The sequence below is a fragment of the Papaver somniferum genome, chromosome 10 (genome assembly GCF_003573695.1).
Source record: "Papaver somniferum cultivar HN1 chromosome 10, ASM357369v1, whole genome shotgun sequence".
NCBI classification, from domain to species: Eukaryota; Viridiplantae; Streptophyta; class Magnoliopsida; order Ranunculales; family Papaveraceae; genus Papaver; species Papaver somniferum.
In genome coordinates this window covers 4,729,081-4,734,328 of record NC_039367.1, presented here as the reverse complement: position 1 = coordinate 4,734,328, position 5,248 = coordinate 4,729,081, and the positions used below count along the sequence as shown (strand labels likewise).

The window sequence follows — 5,248 nt, the reverse complement described above, 5'->3', positions numbered from 1 at the left end:
GAGTCGACTCATTATTCTAATTTGATTTGTTTTTTTTTATCTATTTATGTAGACATATTTTTTCTTTAAACTATCAAATATATCATTTATTTCTTATAATCACAAGAGCATCTCCAATAGCTGGGTTAATAATCCTACGTGAAAACTTTTGTAAGACCCTTATTTAGGAGGATTTTCATATGTAGTAAAAATAGGACCCAATAACTAATAAACCATCTCCAACATTATAGAGGTTTGACCCTTAGAAAACCTTATATGATTAAATCTTAACCGTTTGATTGTATTTTAATTAATTATTAAAAATAAAAAATATGACATGGAGGTCATTCTGAAGGTCAAGATAAGACTTTCTTTTAAACCTTCAAAATTAGTATTTCATCACTCCTGTTTTGTAGAACATACTGTTGGATATGGATTTAGTTAAAATGAAGGTCTAAAATCATTTTTGATATAAACTCGATCCAAAATCTTAAATGGTATCACCATATATAAGGAAAAAAAATATTCAATATCTTTCATATCAATCATCATTCCCTTTTAAATAAGGATATTTATAGACAATAAAACTCTTAATAAAACTTTTAATTATGGATTCCATAATAAAACCAAAATATCTTTATTTTTATTTTCTTAAAACATTTCCCAAAATAATAATATTATCCATTTATATTTTTTAATATTTTTTATTTTTTTAGTAATATAATAATATGAAAAACTATTATTATTTCTTTATTAAAGAAATTAATCATCAATGGGATCGTACAAAACTTTGATTGATAGCCTAGAAACAAGCTGGGAACCAACCCCCTTTTGAATAACAACACCTAATTTTTAATTTTAGTAATAATATGACATTTAATGGACTAGTCATGACATTTCTGACGACCCTTAATATCTTAACTTTGTCAATTAGGACAGTTAAGAGCTTCTCCAATGGAATGTGTGTGAAGAAAAAAGTCTTCATCCACATAGGATACACAACATTTTTTTACAAAAAATCATCTCCAACCCATTGAGGTGAAGATGATGTGGAAAAAAAAAGCTAGACATCCTCTAGGTCAACCTCTAGTTTTAGACATTCACTTAGGGGATATCTTCACATCCTAGTGATAGACACATTTTTGTGTCCGATTTAACTCGATTCTATATATTGTTAGGGCTCATTTTTGTACTTATTATGGTGTTTAATTTATTTGTAGGTATTTTTGGCTAATAAACATTTTTGGAAACAATTGGCTCGAAAAGTTGTCGGAAAGCACCCGGAGGACATTTGCTATCCGGACTCTCACTTTGGATAAGGGTAACCTAATTACTAAGGGGAATCCCATTTCCAGGCATCTGCTAATCGCACCCCTACTCTGGATAAGGGGCAACCATCTTCAACATTCAAAAACCAGAAAATTGGCGGGAAAATAGTGCAGTTAAAGAACAGTTTTGGTGATCGTGATTTGGAGGAGTTTTGGGTCGATTAAACCTCTGATTTTCATAGGATAGACTCCTTATGGGTCTAGGAATATGATATGGGTGTTTAAATCGATTAGAATGGGCTCAAACGACGGATTTTTCTCACAACAAGAAAATATGGAAAGTCACGTGTGTGACCTGTTTTAGGGAATTTTAGAGTGATTAAACGCTGTAAACCTTCCCAAAGATTTGTGTTTATCTAAGGAAGAGTTTAAAATAAAAAGGAAAGCTCAGAAATGCGTAGAAATCCTAAAACAAGAAATTGTCGCAACTTGGCCGTGAAGAGAAGGAAAGAGATGTTGGAAGATTTGGGAGAGATTTAATCGGTATTTTTGATATAAATAGATGTCTTGGGTCATATAGAAGGGGTGTCGAGAGTTTGGGAACCTAAGGAGAGCCAGAGAAGAAGAAATCAGAGCTTTACCAAACTCTTTTTCTGCTGCTGCTGCTGTTGAAGAAGAAGAACAGCTGAAGAACATCGACCCTCGGTAGACAGTCGCAGAAAAGTGTCGTTGTTTAACAGCTGAAGACATTAAGCTGTTCAGGGCAGTCTTATTTCAGGGAAGTCTTAAATCAGCGACAAAGCAACAGTTTTTCTGTAACAGCTGTTTTGCAACACTAATACATTGTTGCAAACAGTATGTGTTATTACTTTTCACTCTTTTAATCATCTTTTGAGCAACAAACACATATTTTGAGATCATGATTAATATGAGGAGCTAAACCTCATTGCTGAGGCGATAGAGGAAGCTATTTTTCCAACAAAAAGTGGTATATTCTATTTTATCTTTTTATTTGCAATAATTATATGATTATTTTCCTTGAAATATTATTGAATATGATTTTTATTTGAGTGATTGTGATATATTTTGATGGAGTATGCTCAGTTTTAAGACTTTTGATGCTTCATACTTGGTATTTACAATTATTACTTTTGAAAATCTACTTGTTGCAATATTTTAGAATCAAATTAAACAAGAAAATTGCATAAATATAAGTATTGGTTTAATCACTTTTAACTTGGAAAATAGTGGAATCTTAGCCTCAGTGTTTCTTTTAGTATTGATATCATCTTTGATTGAGTTTGCTATAATTTTTAGTGAGTTTTCTATTTTATTATTAGGATTTAAGTCTAATTAATATCCTTCACAAGTATGAGAATTGAACCACTTTTACCACTATCTAAAAATCACATCAATTTTTGGCGCCGCTGCCGGGGACTTGTTTTTAGGGTTTTAGATTTTTTTATTATTATTATTTTTTTGTTTTTATTATTTTTGTCTTTTTTTTATGTTTTTGGGTATTTATCTTGTGTCTACAGGTTCTGGATCATAAAGAAAATTGAGCCAAGGAGTTTGGTGATTTCATAAAGATTTGGAGCTAAAGATTAAAGCAAAAAGAACAGAAAAGAAGACAATTTTTTTTAGAAAATTTTACTGTATTAGGGTTTATTATTTTTGTAATTTTTCTTTATCTTTTTTTTTGGACTTTTGGACTTTGGGACATTATATTTTTTTTATTACCCTACGGAAGGGTACTTTAAATATAAACTGTTTGCAGAGAAGGAGGACAATTACGATATTGTCTCTGCACCTTGGGTTCGTACACTAGACATTGGAGTCAGTGGCCCGAGTCGACTACAAGCAATTCATCCCCCGTCTGGAACGGGAGGTAAGATTCTAAACGCTCGTGAATCCCCTGTCAGCGAGTTACTGGACTCCTTCGTATGCATATATGTTGAGGACTGAATACTGACATTTATTTTTCTAATAAAGGGCAAGGCCTGGCCATACAAGATAAGGGTTCGGATTTCATCACCGTTTTCTTCTTGCCCGCTTTAGGAACACATAACCTACGCGAACTTAAGCCTAAAATTTTGACTAGAATGAGACCGATAGGGTAACGAGCTTAACAGGAAAGTCATTCGAAAAATATTGGTTACTCTTTTAAGCATACTTCGAAGTTCGTGACGGTTTCTGTAAGTTGAATGCGTGACTGCGCCGCCTTGTAATACCGGTGAGGCTCCACCGAGCTTCCCTCGCCTCTATTCAACTTACGTTATTTCGGATTGATTCCAGAGGGGTTTGCTTAAATTGTAACGAATTCCCGTTCGAAGGATTAGAAGCTGGTCTAGAAACAATCTAAGTGGAGCCATCATGCTTTTTGTTTGCTATAAATCAATAGGTTTGATTTGGTTGAGTCGGCCTTGATCTGTGTTTGCTTACCCTTCCAATTTAGAAAATTCTATTGTATGCCTGAACGTAAAAGAGACGCACTAGGTAGATTTGTAAAAGAGAAATCTAGTAGTTCGAAACGTCTCGATTACCTTAATCTAGAAAGTCCGGATTTTGAAGAGTCTGTTTTTGAACGTTCTTTGACTGAGGAGAGAATCCCTGTTGCTCCGATAGCGCCAGAAATGGCAACTTTGAAAGCTTTGTTGAATCCAAATAGGACTACCTGTCCTTCGTGTATTAAGTTAGCTGAAACGGAGGCACCCTATGAACTTAAACCTGGGACCTTACAGATGCTCCCAATCTTTTTAGGGAAAGAAAATGAAAACCCTTATTACCATGTTAGGGATTTTGAGGAAATTTGTAGTACCCTAAGAATTAGAGGCTTAGATGATGATGCTTTGAAACTTAGGTTATTCCTATTTTCCCTGAAAGATAAGGCCAAGTCGTGGCTGTATAGTTTGGACTCCGAGTCGATTGAGACATATGAACAACTTACATCTGCCTTTTTCAATAAGTTTTTCCCTAGGCACAAAACATCGTCTATTAGGACGCAAATATGCACATTTTCACAACAAGAGGGAGAATCTTTATATAGGTATTTGGAAAGGTTCAATGATTTATTATCCCAGTGTCCTCATCATGGTTTAGAAAAGGTTAGGCTAGTTCAGATCCTTTATGAGGGTTTAGATTATTCCACAACGACCATGGTTGAGTCTCTATGCACTGGTGGATTTGAAAACCAAACTGTTGATGCGGCGATGGAATTTTTTAATGAAATCGCCGAAAAAACCCAGCAATGGGAAAATAGTAGGGCACCCCAGAAAAAACTTTTAAGTAGAGGAAACGTTAATAGGGTAGAAGGAGGCTATGAATCAGATGCCAAAATTGCTGCTATAGCAAAAAGGTTAGAAGCCTTAGAAGTGGGCCAGACTAGTGGTAGAGTGGAGCCTTTTTGGGAAGGCCAGAATATTGAAGAGCAGCCAATGCTCTTTATAATAACACTAGATTTGATAACCGTCAAAAGATTGACCCATATTCAGAAACCTATAATCCTGGTTGGAGAAACCATCCGAACCTTTCGTGGTCTAAGGGCCAAAGTCAAGGTCAGTTTAGTAATTCTAATGCTCCCCCAGGTTTGGTATACTAAGAATCCTTCAGGACTAGCTCAGTTTCAGAATCAGTCAGATAAGAAAATCCTAAGTTTAGAGGAATCTCTCGCCTTGTTAACTCAGCAAACTGCAAAATTCCAGTTATCCGTAGAACAGAGTCTACAAGTAGTAACATGATAGGACAAGAAAATAGTCAGGCTATTTCCGAGTTAAAAACCCAGGTTGGTCTGATAAGTGATTCTTTGAGAGAAAAAGGTAAGTTTCCTAGTCAAACACAACCCAACCCTAGAGGAGTTCATGAATTAGGTGCAAAACCATCGAATCAATTGAATGCTGTTAGAACCCTTAGAAGTGGTAGAGTTGTAGACAATAAGGTAACCATGCCCGATAGTGAACATACTGTAGTTCACCCCTCAGGATCTCACCTCTCAGGACCAGTAG

At 35.0% G+C, this 5,248-nt stretch overlaps 1 pseudogene; it reads right to left on the bottom strand.

The window, feature by feature from the left end:
* Nucleotides 1-4,244: 4,244 nt before the first annotated feature.
* Nucleotides 4,245-4,344, bottom strand: LOC113319758 (annotated as a pseudogene).
* Nucleotides 4,345-5,248: the final 904 nt, after the last annotated feature.